We start from the raw sequence: 13134 nt of genomic DNA, 5'->3' as shown, positions 1-13134 counted from the left end.
AGCATGTGGGAGGCTGAGGCAAGAGGATCACCATAAGTTCAAGGCTAGCCTGGACTACATGGTGAGTCCCTATCTCAAAAAAAAAAAAAAAAGATTAGAAATAAGTTTAGAAAGATTGCAGGATATAGATCAATATTCAAAAATTAATTGTATTTCTATACAATATACTTCCAATGAGCAATTCAAGTTAAAATTAGAAAAATAAGTCCATTCACAATAACATCAAAAAAGAAAACACTTAGAAAAAAATAGCAGAAGTGAAAAATCTATATTCTGAAAACTACAAAACATTATTGCAAGAAATTTTTAAAGATCCAAATAGCCAGAGATTTAGCTCAGTGGTTCTGCCACCTGCCCCACAGGCACAAGGACCTGAGTTTGATTCCCGGTACCAAAAAAAAAAAAAAGATCCAAATAAATGGAGAAACATCCACGTTCATGGGATTTAACATGTATAAAATGAAATTATTCTCTCAGATAATCTAAAGATCCAGTGCAATCTCCATCAGAATCAGAGATGACTTTATAGAAATAGAAAAGCTGACTCAAACTCATATGGAACTGCAAAGGATACAGAACAATCAAAACAATCTTGGAAAAGAAGAACAAATGATAAGAAATCACACTTTTCAATTTCAAAACTTACTACAAAGCAACAGTAATCAAAACAGGATGATATTGACACAGGGAAGGCATATAAACCAGTGGAATAGAATTGAAAATCCAGAAATAACCTCATATACCTAAGGTCAATTGATCTCGTGAGGAAAGAATAGATTTTTCAACAAGTGATTCTGAGACAACAACTGTAAGCAAAAGAATGAAGTTGAACATTTACCTCATATATAAAAACTAATTCAAAATGGATCAGAGGCCTAAATTTTTAAAAATGTAGAAGGAAATCTCTCTAATCTCAGATTTGACAAAGGACTTTTTGAATATGACACCAAAATCATGAGCAGAAAAAAATTCAACTTAATAAATAGGAACTCATCAAAATTAAAATGTTTGTGTACAAAAAACACTATCAAGAAAATTAAAAAACCACCCAAGAAATGGGAGTATATATTTGAAAATCATATATTGATAAGAGACTTGTGTCTTGGATATGTAAAGGATATTTACAAATTAGTAATAAGAAGACCCACTTCCAAAATTGATAAAGTATCTGAACAAATAGAAATAAATTTCTTCAAAGAAGATATATAAATGGTCCATAATAATCATATGAAAAGATGCTGAACATCATTATTTATCAACCAAATACAAATCAAAACTATAATATGATATTTCACAATCGCTAGGGTGGCTAGAATAATAACAAGTCCTGGTGAGTGTAACAGTTAAACTGGATTGTCAACTTGACTGGCTTGGGAGCTACCCAAGGGATTAGTAAAGCACACATTTGGAGGCATGACCTTAGGGTGTGGTGCTCTGCCCCTGTGCTCTGCTTCCCAGGCACCATGAAATGAGGAGCTTTGTTCCACCCTGCCTTTCCATCATGACATTCCTTCCTATAGCTAGCAGACCATGGACTGAAACTCTGAGCCAAAATAAGCCTCTCTTCCTCTAAACTTGAGGTGTCAAGTATTTTGTACAAGCAATGAGAAAGCCGACTAATACCATATGTGAAGGAATAAGAACCCTCATACATTGATTGTAGGAATATAAAATGGTTCATCTGCTTTGAAGTCTGGCAATTCTTCAAATGAACATAAGTTACCATACAACCCAGTAATTCCACTGTGGTGAGAAATGAAAATGTTGCTACACAGAAATTTGTACACAAACATTTACAGAAGCATTTTGCATAATAACCAATCATGTCCTTTAATAGTCAACTTGATAAATAAATATGCTATATACATACAATGGAATATTAGTCATAAAAAAAGAATGCATTCTGGGCGTAGTGGTGCATGCCTGTAATCCCAGCACTCAGGAGGCTGAGGCAGGCAAATCACCTTGAATTTCAAGCCATCCTGGGCTACATAGTGAGTTCAGGGTCACCCTGAACTACAAAGGGAAATCCTGCCTCAAAAAAACAAAACAAAACAAAAAAAAGGAATGAAGTACTCACACATACTACAACATAGACAAACCTTGAAAACATGTTAAATTAAAGAAGCCCATCACAAAAGACTACGTCCTATATAATTTTATTTACATAAAAACTCAGACTAGGGAAACCTAGAGAGACAGAAATTAGCAACCCAAACACACTAAGTGGCCGTGTTAGTCACTCTCTTTTCACTGGGACAAAATACCCAACATCCACAACTTAAAGGAGGAAGGGTTTATGTTGTCTTACATTTTCAGTCCATGATTGGCTGACTCCAAGGCAGAAACAGAATTGTGGAAGGGTCTGGTGGAAGAAAGCTCCTCAAGTCACAGCCATCAGGAAGCAGAGAGAGAAGGGAAAAGCCAGAGAGAAACACATCCTTCCAGGTCACATCCCCAGTCACCTCCCCCTTCTGACCAGGCCCCACCTCCTAGCCGCACATTCAACTATGGCTCCCCCATGATCCATCATCTTCCAATCCCACCTCTGCACACATGTGGCTCTGAGTAGACACTCAAGATCTAAACAATAAAAGTAACTTAGGACTGAAATCAGGGAGAGGAAAAGTGGAGTAAGGGAGGAGGAGTTATATTACTCAGGATTTTCCAGGGAAACAGACCCAATTAGATATGGAAAAATACTTAAGAATTTAGCTTAGTGTAGAGGCTCCACAGCAATGACTGGCTGTGGGTCTGTAGTGCCCCTGTGCCTCTTGGGTCCAACCTTTTCAGCATTCTTCTTGCCTATCAGCCTACCTCACTCCTTGGTTCTGTGACAACTGCCACCACCTTCAAGGGTGTCAACCCCAACAGCAGGAATAACTCCCAAGGTTTGCTCTTTCCAGGTGGTGGGTCCAATTTTTTATTAGGCTTTAGTGAAACAACACACCAGCCCAGGGGGAAGAACAAAATGACCTTGAACATCTTTGGGACACCTGGATAAAATCCCTATTCTTGGGGTACATCATCAGATGCCAAGTCTAGAGGGAGAAGGGTAGATTGGGAATTATCTGGACCACAGAGTACAAACCTGTCTGAAGCAAGCTCTGGAGACTTCATAGCTCCAAATGGAGAAGGTGACATCCATGGAAACAGGGACACAGACTTGCAAACCAGCCTGAGGCAGAGCAAAGAGAAGGCTGTGCCTGCTGCACCTGTGTCCAGTCTGGTGGACTGGACACCAGCTTCTGCCAGAAGAAACCCCCAGTAGCATGTGCAGCCTGTTCTTGGGTTAACTTCACTTGTCCTGAAATCCTCTCACTTTGTTATCTTCAGGCTTGTGAACTGCACAACTTAGGACTGATCACATCTTTTTAATTAGATCCATAACATAAAAAAAGAAATACTTTATGAACTGCTGTCTTTTTCCCCTCTTTGCTTTTTAAAGAACAAGTTTCTCTGCCTCCTGTAGATCTGCCAGCCATGTCATGAGTGTTTTTCTACTAGTAGATTGGAAGGAAAGCTTTGTGACACTTACTACCATGTTTTTAAGAACAAATAATTTGGTTCCAGATGTGTGAGAGGCTCTTTTGTACTAAGGATTTTGAAAAACTGTACTTGAGTTTCCTGTGATCAGACCATCAACAGTGCACAGGCAGGCACCATTTCTGGCAGGCCCACCACATCATGTTGTCTTTTGCAGTTTCTCCTTGGTGTTGCCCTACAAATCAGTGCCTTTTTGTAAGTGCATCTTCCTGTGCCATATGGGACAGTACAGAGGACTACACCTCATGCATGGGTGCCTTCAAAGAAAAGAAAATCCCCCCCCCTTTTTTTTTTGGTACCGGGGATCGAACTCAGGACCTTGGCACTTGTGAGGCAGGTGCCGGAACCACTGAGCTAAATCCCTGGCCCTAAATTCCCCTTTTTTAACCTTAAGAAGCCAGGTACTAATGTGGCAGGCTGATGAGCAAAGCCTGCTGCTGTGGTTCAGAGGAAGGCTTCAGACACATAATCAAGCTACCCAGAATTAAAAATGGTGACAATAGCAACAGTAGGTCTCCATCCAGAAGCAGATCCCACAGGGGCACTGTTCCTACTAAATAACATGTCATCTGCATGATACTGGTAAGTGACTATGAAATCAAAGACTCCTCCTTAAGATGTGTTGTACTTCACAGTCAGGAACTGTTATTAAAAGTAAACAATATGCATGTTTTGGAAAGGGAAGAGAGAGACAGAGAGAGGAAGAGAGGGAGGGAAAGTGGGAAGAAGGGCAGAAAGAAATAAAGAAAAGAGAGAAATAAATTAGCTTATACAATTATATTAGGATTCTCCAGAGAAATAGAAGCAATAGGGGAGGATGGAGGATTTATTGTGGGAATTGCCTCTCATAATTATGAAAGCTGAGAAGTTCCATGATATGCCATCTACAAGCTGGACCACCAGGAAAGCTGGTGGGATAGCTTAGTTCAAGTCCAAAAGCCTAAGAACCAGAAGATCCATCCAATGGTTTAACTCTTAGTTTGAGGCCAAAGGCCTAAGAATCTGTCATAAGACCCAGACTCTGAAGACCAAAGAAATCTAGAGTTCTAATGTCCAAGGACAGAAGATGAAAGGCTCTCTCCAGAACATAGAGCAAATTCACTCTTCCTCTGCCATTTTGTTCTTTCTGGGTCTTCCACTGATTAGATAGTGCTTTCCCACTGGATGAAGATGGATCTTCCTTACTGAATCACAGATTCCAATGTCATTCACCTCTGGAAACACCCTCACAAACATAATGAGACATAATTATTTACCAGCGATCTGAATATTCCTTAATTCAGTTACAATGAGACCTAAAATTAATCATTACATTACTTATGGAAAGTCTAAATATCCAGAGCCAGTAGGCTATAGACATAGAATGAGTCAATGATGTAGTTTAAGCCCATCCATTTAAATGTTGATTTCAAATATATATTCATAGAAATATCCATAATAATGGTTGACCATATATCAGGACACCATGACCCAAACTAAGTTGATATATAAAGTTAACCATCATAGAAATGATAGTTAAAGGTACAAATTTATTTATTTATTTATTTATTTATTTATTTATTTATTTATTTGGTACTGGGGATCGAACTCAAGTCCTTGTGCTTGCGAGTCAGGCAACAGAACCACTGAGCTAAATCCCCAGCCAACAAATTTATTTTTGAGGTAAGAAAATGTTTTACAATTGTGGTGGTGGTTGAAGTTCAAAAGAAGTTGAATGTAAAGCATCATACACTTTAAATGGGTGAACTGTATTCATGTAAATTCTATCACAGTAAAGTTGATTTTGAAAAGAACAGACTAAGAGAAATCTTCATATCCTTGGAGAGTTCAAAAAAGTTATATTACCCACTATTTTTTAAAGACTTTTTTTATCCACAAACCACCATGAAAACACAAATCACTCTCAGGAGGGGTGACCAATCAATTAAGCAATAGATATTAAGACATAACCTAGCACAGTGCTGAATATGTAGTCCTCAGAAGTACATGCAGATGGATTGATTTGTTGCCACAAAGGGGAAATCAGATGATTTTCCTATGGAATAAAATGTCCTCTATTTGCTTTTCTAGATATTCAAAAAAAAAAAAAGTAATACTGCACTGTCACTAACAGAAACCTCTGGAAACTATGCAAAATTCTCTGAAGGACACAGAATTATAATCCCTGATCTATATGGGCTTATACCCTAGTTAGCAAAACATATTACCAGACAAAATTAAAACTATAAATTGGACATTTCTAGGTGAGCATTTTCTAGTGGCTAGCCTTATAGAAACTGTAGCTAGTGATTCTATGGTCTAGAAAAAAAGGATAATATTTATCAATAAACATTTAATGAAACCTACTATGTATATAAGTGCATGCATTCATGCATTCACCTATGACACATACATTCATATACACTTCCAAAGGCCAGAAAAGGAATTGCAATTTTCAGTCTTTTTCCTGATTCCATTACAAATTAGTTGAATTTGTATTTAGAGCCTCTGTAGACTATATTTTCCATACATGAGAAATAATATGCAACACAAACATTCTAATGAAGAACTAAGATGTTTTATGCAAAAGGATTAAACTTTGTCATTTAATTCCAAATTTTTCATATTATTGCTATTTTACACATATGTAATTTTTTTTTCGGTACCAGGGATCGAACTCAGGTCCTTGTGCTTGCGAAGCAGGCGGCAAAACCACTGAGCTAAATCCCCAGCCCCCACATATGTAATTTTTAAAATGTATAATAATGACAACAAAATCATAGTTGCATAGTTGTGAAAGAATGTCAAAAATATTCAAGGATAGCTACAGTCTGAAAAACACTATCACATACAGCATCTCCTTTTTCACAATAGCCTATGAAGACATATTTATCTTTATTGTTGTTAAATGTGTAATTTTTATTAAATGTCTTATAAAGTGACTGTGACAGTTTATATAGAGATACTTGCAAGAGCCTCATGTATTCACAGTCAGGCTTTTGGAAGGTGATTGGATTGTGGGGGCTTATAGCTGACTTTCTGTTAGGAGGTAGGATCTGGTCAGAAGAGGGAGTTCATTGAGGGTATGGATTAGAAGGGTTGGTCTCCCCCCATTCCCCTCCCTTCTCTCTACTTCCTGTCACCATGCTGAGAGCAGCTCTCCTCTACCATGCTTCTCTGCCATGCCATCCTCCCTTGGAGTGAGCCAACTATGAACTGAAACCTCCAAAAAATGTAAGCCAGAAATATAAGCCTTTATTTTAATCACAGATGTCAAGTATTTTGTTCCAGAGATTAAAAAAAAAAAGAGAGACTAGATTTTGGTACCAGAGAAGTTAGGTCATTGCCAGGACTGTACCTAACCATGTGGTTCAGAAGTTTTTGCAACTGGTTCACATGAGAAGTCTGGAAAGGATTGGAGTCACTAGACAGAGAAACCCCACAAGGCTATAAGATGAGATTGATGGGAGATTCTTGTCAGAATTCAGAAGACTGTAATGCAGATAGAAATGGAGTCAGCAAAGGCCAGGCTCAGGAAATTTCAGATTGGAACAAGAATTCCATTGGCAGTTGGGATCCAGGTCATGTGTGTTATCCTCTTGCAGAAAATATCTACACTTTCCTCATGTCCTGAGACTCTGAGGGAGACTGAGATTAAAGGCAGCAGGCTAATTAATCTAGTGAAGGAAATTTGGAGGTAGCCTAAATTGAGACAGTGGCATAGGTACTACAAGGGGTTTTAGCCAACTGTACATTGAGAATAAAGAGCAAATGCCACAACTGAGTAATTTTTAAAGTTTTGATTTTGGGACCAGGGATTTACCTCAGTGGTTCCACCACCTGCCCCGCAAACACAAGGTCCTCAGTTTGATCCCAAAATAGGAAACAAATGGAATCCATAAAACAGATGCAAGTAGATTTCCAGGACATGAAAAACTCCATTAAAAGTCTACACAGCAGAATGAGCCAATGTGAGGACAGAATTTCAGATATAGAAGATAGGATTGCAATTAGTGACCAGGAAAAGAAAAATTGCTTCAAAATTATAAGGGAACATGAGAAATCAATCCAGTAGCTGCTAGATGATACAAAGAAGAATAACATAAGACTGATTGGAGTCAATGAAGAAACAGGAGACAGTGCAGATGACATAAAAAAAACTCTTCACAGAAATAATGGCAGAAAACTTCCCAAGCAGGGGGAAAGAGCTTGACATACAGGTAAGTGAGGCATATAGGACTCCAAATAGCTCTGATTAAAAAAAAATCTACACATAGGCATACAATAGGATTCCAAAACCCAACAGAAGAACAGAATTCTACAAGCAGTGAGAGAAAAGAAACAAATCACATACAAAGGAAAGCCCATCAGAATCACAGCAGACTTCTCAACACAAACCATCAAGGCAAGAAGAGCTTGGAGTGACATATTCCAAGCCCTAAAAGAAAACAGCCTCCAACCCAGATTGATGTACCCTGCAAAACTATCTTTCAAAATGGATGGAGAAATAAGATACTTTCATGAGAAAGAGCACCTTAGGAACTTTGTGAATACCAAACCAGCACTCCAAAGAATTTTACACAATAGCCTAGGAACAGACATTGAGGATCACAACCCCAGGAAGCAAAGCAGAATGAACCCATCTGGCAGGACAAGAAATTAAATGTAAAGGGGGAGAACCCAACAAAAAGAAAAAGTCATGGCAATGACAAGTCAATACGTTTCAGTTATAACCATCAACGTTAATGGCCTCAATTCACCAATCAAAAGAAATGGACTAGCAGAGTGGGTCAAGAAGCAAAATCCAACAATATGCTGCATACAAGAAACACACTTCATTCAAAAGGAAACTCATAGACTGAAAGTTGAAGAGTGGAAAACAATACTCCATGTGACAGTAACCCAAATAGAAGCAGGAGTAGCTATCCTCTTTGCAGATCAAGTAGATTTCAAACCAATACTGACTAAGAGAGACGAAGAAGGACACTACATCCTTGTAAAGGGAAGGATACAAGAGGAAGAGATGACAATCATAAATATCTATGCACCAAACACTAGTGCACCCAACTATATAAAACAAATACTAATGGACATGAAAAGTCATATATGCACTAATACAATTGTAATGGGGGACCACAACACCCCACTGTCACAAATAGATAGATCAACTAGAGAAAAAATAAGTAATGAAATACTAGAACTCAATCGAACTCTTGAACAAATGAACTTAACAGATGTTTACAGAGTCTTCCACCCCACAAAATAAAAATGCACATTCTTCTCAGCTGCACATGGGTCATTCTCCAAAATAGACTCATACTCACACATAGAACATGTTTAAGTAAGTGCAAAGGAATTGAAGTTATCCCCTGTATATTATCAGACCATAATGCAATGAAATTGGAGATCCATAGCAAAAGAAACTCAAAAAATTTCATAAACATGTGGAAATTGAACAACACACTCCTGAGTAACCAATGGGTCACAGAGGGAATTAAAGGAGAAATCAGAGAGTTCCTTCAATTAAATGACAATGACAATACAACATATGGGAATCTATGGGACACAATGAAAGCAGTCTTACAAGGGAAATTCATAGCAGTGAATATGCATATTAGGAAAACAGAACGATCCCAATTAAACAACCTGATGCTGAACCTCAAGCTTCTAGAAAAAGAAGAGCAGGACAACCCCAAATCTCATACAAGGGAGGAAATTACAAGGGAGGAAATTACAAAGATCAGAAGAGAAATCAATGCAATGGAGACTAAGAGAACAATACAAAAAATCAATGAAGCCAAGAGTTGGTTCTTCCAAAGAATCAACAAAATTGACAAACCTTTAGCCAACCTTGTCAGAAAAAGGAAAGAAAAGGCCCAAATCCATGCAATTAGGAATGAAAAGGGTGAAATTACAACAGACCCAGCAGAAATCCAGAGCATCATCAATACCTACTTCCAGAAACTATACATCAATAAGATGGAGAACACAGAAGAAATGGACAGATTCCTAGATACATATGAATTACCAAAGTTGAATGAAGAAGACCTAAAAATTCTGAACAATGCAATATCAACCAATGAAATTGAAAATGTAATTAAAAACTTATCAAGTAAGAAAATCCCGGGCCCTGATGGCTTCACTGCTGAATTCTACAAAACATTTAGAGAGGAACTGCTGCCACTACTGTTTAAACTCTTCAGTGAAATTGAAAGGGAAGCAATACTCCCAAATTCATCCCTGGAAGCAAGCATCACCTTAATCCCCAAAGCAGAGAAAGACCCAACTGAAAAAGAGCAATATATGCCAATCTCACTAATGAACATAGATGCAAAAATCCTTAATAAGATCCTGGCAAACAGAATGCAGAAGATCATCAAGAAGATTATACACCCTGATCAAGTGGGATTCATCCCAGGGATGCAGGGATGGTTCAATATATGAAAATCAATCAATGTAATACACTGTATCAATAGAGCCAAGGACAAAAACCATATAATTATCTCCATAGATGCAGAAAAAGCATTTGACAAAATCCAACATGCATTTATGATACAAACCCTACAAAAAATTGGAATAGATGGTCTCTACCTCAAACTGATAGAAGCCATCTATGAAAAACCAACAGCCAATATCATACTAAATGGTCACAAACTGAAATCCTTCACACTCAAATCAGGAACAAGACAAGGATGTCCACTATTACCACTCTTGTTCAATATAGTTCTGGAAACATTAGCCACAGCAATTAGACAAGAGAAAGAAATAAAAGGAATAAAGATAGGAAATGAAGAAGTCAAATTGTCGTTATTTGCAGATGACATGATACTCTATATAGAAGACCCCAAGAACTCCACCAAAAGTCTTCTAGACTTAATAACCAAATTCAGTCAAGTAACTGGTTACAAGGTCAACACACAAAAATCAATAGCTTTCCTCTACATCAATGAGAGACTCACTGAGAGAGAAATAGAACAAATAATTCCTTTCACAATAGCATCCAAAAAACTGAAATATCTAGGAATCATCCTAACAAAACAAATCAAAGACCTCTTCTCTGAAAATTATGGCACTCTGAAAAGAGAGATTGAAGATGATATCAGAAAATGGACAGACATCCCCTGCCCCTGGGTAGGAAGGATTAATACAGTGAAAATGGCCATACTTCCAAAACTGCTATATAGATTTAATGCAATTCCAATTGAGATCCCAGCAGCATACTTCACAGACTTTGAGACAAAATTCCAAAAATTCATTTGGAACAAGAAGAGACCCAAAATAGCAAAAGCAATTCTAGGTAACAGAGACATGGCAGGGGCTATCATAATCCCCAACCTGCAACTCTACTACAAAGCTACTGTGATAAAAACAGCATGGTACTGGCAAAGAAACAGACCTGAGGACCAGTGGGACAGATTAGAAGATGCAGAAACAACGCCAGACACACTCAGCCTTCGACAAAGGAGCCAAACAGCCTCACTGGAGGAAAGATAGCCTCTTTAATAAATGGTGCTGGAAAAATTGGGCTTCAACTTGCCAAAGATTAAAACTAGACCTGTATCTCTCACCATGCACTAAACTAAAATCAAAATGGATTAAAGATCTAAATATTAAAATAGAAACTCTGAACCAGTTGGAACAGAGGTTCAGTAGAACCCTTGAAGACATCGGTATAGGAAAAGATTTTATGAACAAAACCTCAGTTGCCTGTGACCTAGCACAAACAATCAACAAGTAAAATGTAAAATAGGAAGAAAAGGTCCAAAGGGGTAGGGGTAGTGGGAGGGGCAGGGGAAAGGAAAGAAGGGAAAGGAAAAATGATGAGAAATGGAAAAAATGGAAATAAAGTCTTTGTAAATAGGGAAGGGTGGAGGGCATGAATGGAAGGCTAGGAATGGGGAAAAAATAAGAACCAAGATGCATTATGTAAAGATACAATTCCCAATGAGAAATGTAATTGTGTTGTATACCTACAATGTACCAATAAAAGAATTTTATTTAAAAAAAAAAAGATTTTGCTTCTACCTTGCCAATCCTATCCTAGTTGTGTCATTTTATTGCCAGACTATTTTGGTGGGGACTAGGTTTCAAAGTTTAATGGACAGATAAAGAGTAAACATATCTATCTGCCTTTGTTCCCCACCTTAAGGAGAAAACATTGTATCTTCTCCATTCATACAAGGCATTCTCGCTGGAAGTATGGAATACATGTCTTTAATTTGTTGAGAAGTTTCCATTCTACTTCTAGTCTCCTGATAGCTTTTACCCCAATACTTTTTCTCCAACTAGTGACAGGATCACATGGCTTTTTCTTTTCCTCTGTTAAAATGATGACTTTTGGGGGTGGATCATCCAATGCTGAACCAACACTGCCATCCCTATAACAAAACCACTTTCTACATCCTGCCAGATCTGACTTTCAATAGTTTGTTTTGTTAAACAAATTTCTATTTATGTTCATACTTTTTTCTTCTATTATCTTTATCCAGTTTTAGGATTAGCACAATGTTGTGTTCCTAAAATGAGGGGAGAAGTGTTCCTTCTTTTTTCTGCTTTAAATGTTTGATATAATTTATCAGTTAAAATGTTTATGAGCCTGCTGTTGTCATATAGGTAGGTTTTCAAGCTAGAAATATACTTTCTTTAATAGATGCTATTCAAATTTTATATTTCCTCCAGAGTTAGTTTCATTAATTTCTCTTCCAAGGTACTTCTTAGAAGTTGTCAAATTTATTTCAAAACAGATTTTTGAAATATGCTTTCTATATCCTTTTAAATTCTGTAAAATCTGTGGTAATGTCTCCTAGATCTTAATACTGTAATTTAAAAAATGTATAACTGATACTGTGTAACAGGAAGAAAAAGTCTAAAAGGGCAGGGGAATTGGGAGGGGTAGGGGAAGGGAAAAAGGGAAAGGAAAAAATAGGAGAAGAGGAAAAAAAATGGAAACAAGTTCTTTGCAAATGGGGAAGGGTGGAGGGTGTGAAGAGAGGGCAAGGGCAGGGGAAAAAAATAAGAACCAAGATACTCATGTAAAGATACAAGATCCCAATGATGACTGTAACTGTATTTTATACCGAAAATGTACCAATAAACTTAATGGGGAAAAAAAAGATTTTTATAATATGCTTTCTATATCCTTTTAAATTCTGTTAAATCTGTGGTAATGTCTCCTAGATCTTGATACTATAATTTTAAAAATATATAATTGATATTGTGTAATAGGAAGAAAAGATCTAAAGGAACAGGGGCAGTGGGAGTGGTAGGGGAAAGGAAAGAAGGGGAAAAAAATATGAGAAAAGGAAAAAAATAGAAACAAAGTCTTTGCAAGTAGGGAAGGGGGGAGGGGGTGAAGGGAGGGCAGGGGAAGGGGAAAAAAGTAAGAACCAAGATACTCATGTAACGGTACAAGATCCCAGTGATGTGTGTAACTGTATTTTATACCTAAAATATACCAATAAACTTAATGGTGAAAAAATTAAAAATAAAAAGAATTTTACAAGATCACAGGCAAGACCTTTGAAAGGTGTTTGGATTATAGGGGTTTTATAGCCAACTTGCTATTAGGAAATAAGACCTGGACAGAAGAGATGGGTCAGTGTGGGCATA

At 37.4% G+C, this 13134-nt stretch overlaps 1 pseudogene; it reads left to right on the top strand.

Annotated features, from left to right (window-relative positions):
• LOC147824146 (jupiter microtubule associated homolog 1 pseudogene) overlaps positions 1-3271 on the top strand; it is a 53679-nt pseudogene extending 50408 nt beyond the window's left edge.
• The last annotated feature ends 9863 nt before the right edge of the window (positions 3272-13134 follow it).

This window comes from Heterocephalus glaber, unplaced genomic scaffold (assembly GCF_053883595.1).
Source record: "Heterocephalus glaber isolate CG9 unplaced genomic scaffold, H.glaber_assembly_v1.0 deba00001553, whole genome shotgun sequence".
Lineage (NCBI taxonomy): Eukaryota > Metazoa > Chordata > Mammalia > Rodentia > Bathyergidae > Heterocephalus > Heterocephalus glaber.
This window is presented reverse-complemented; position numbering and strand designations above follow the sequence as displayed.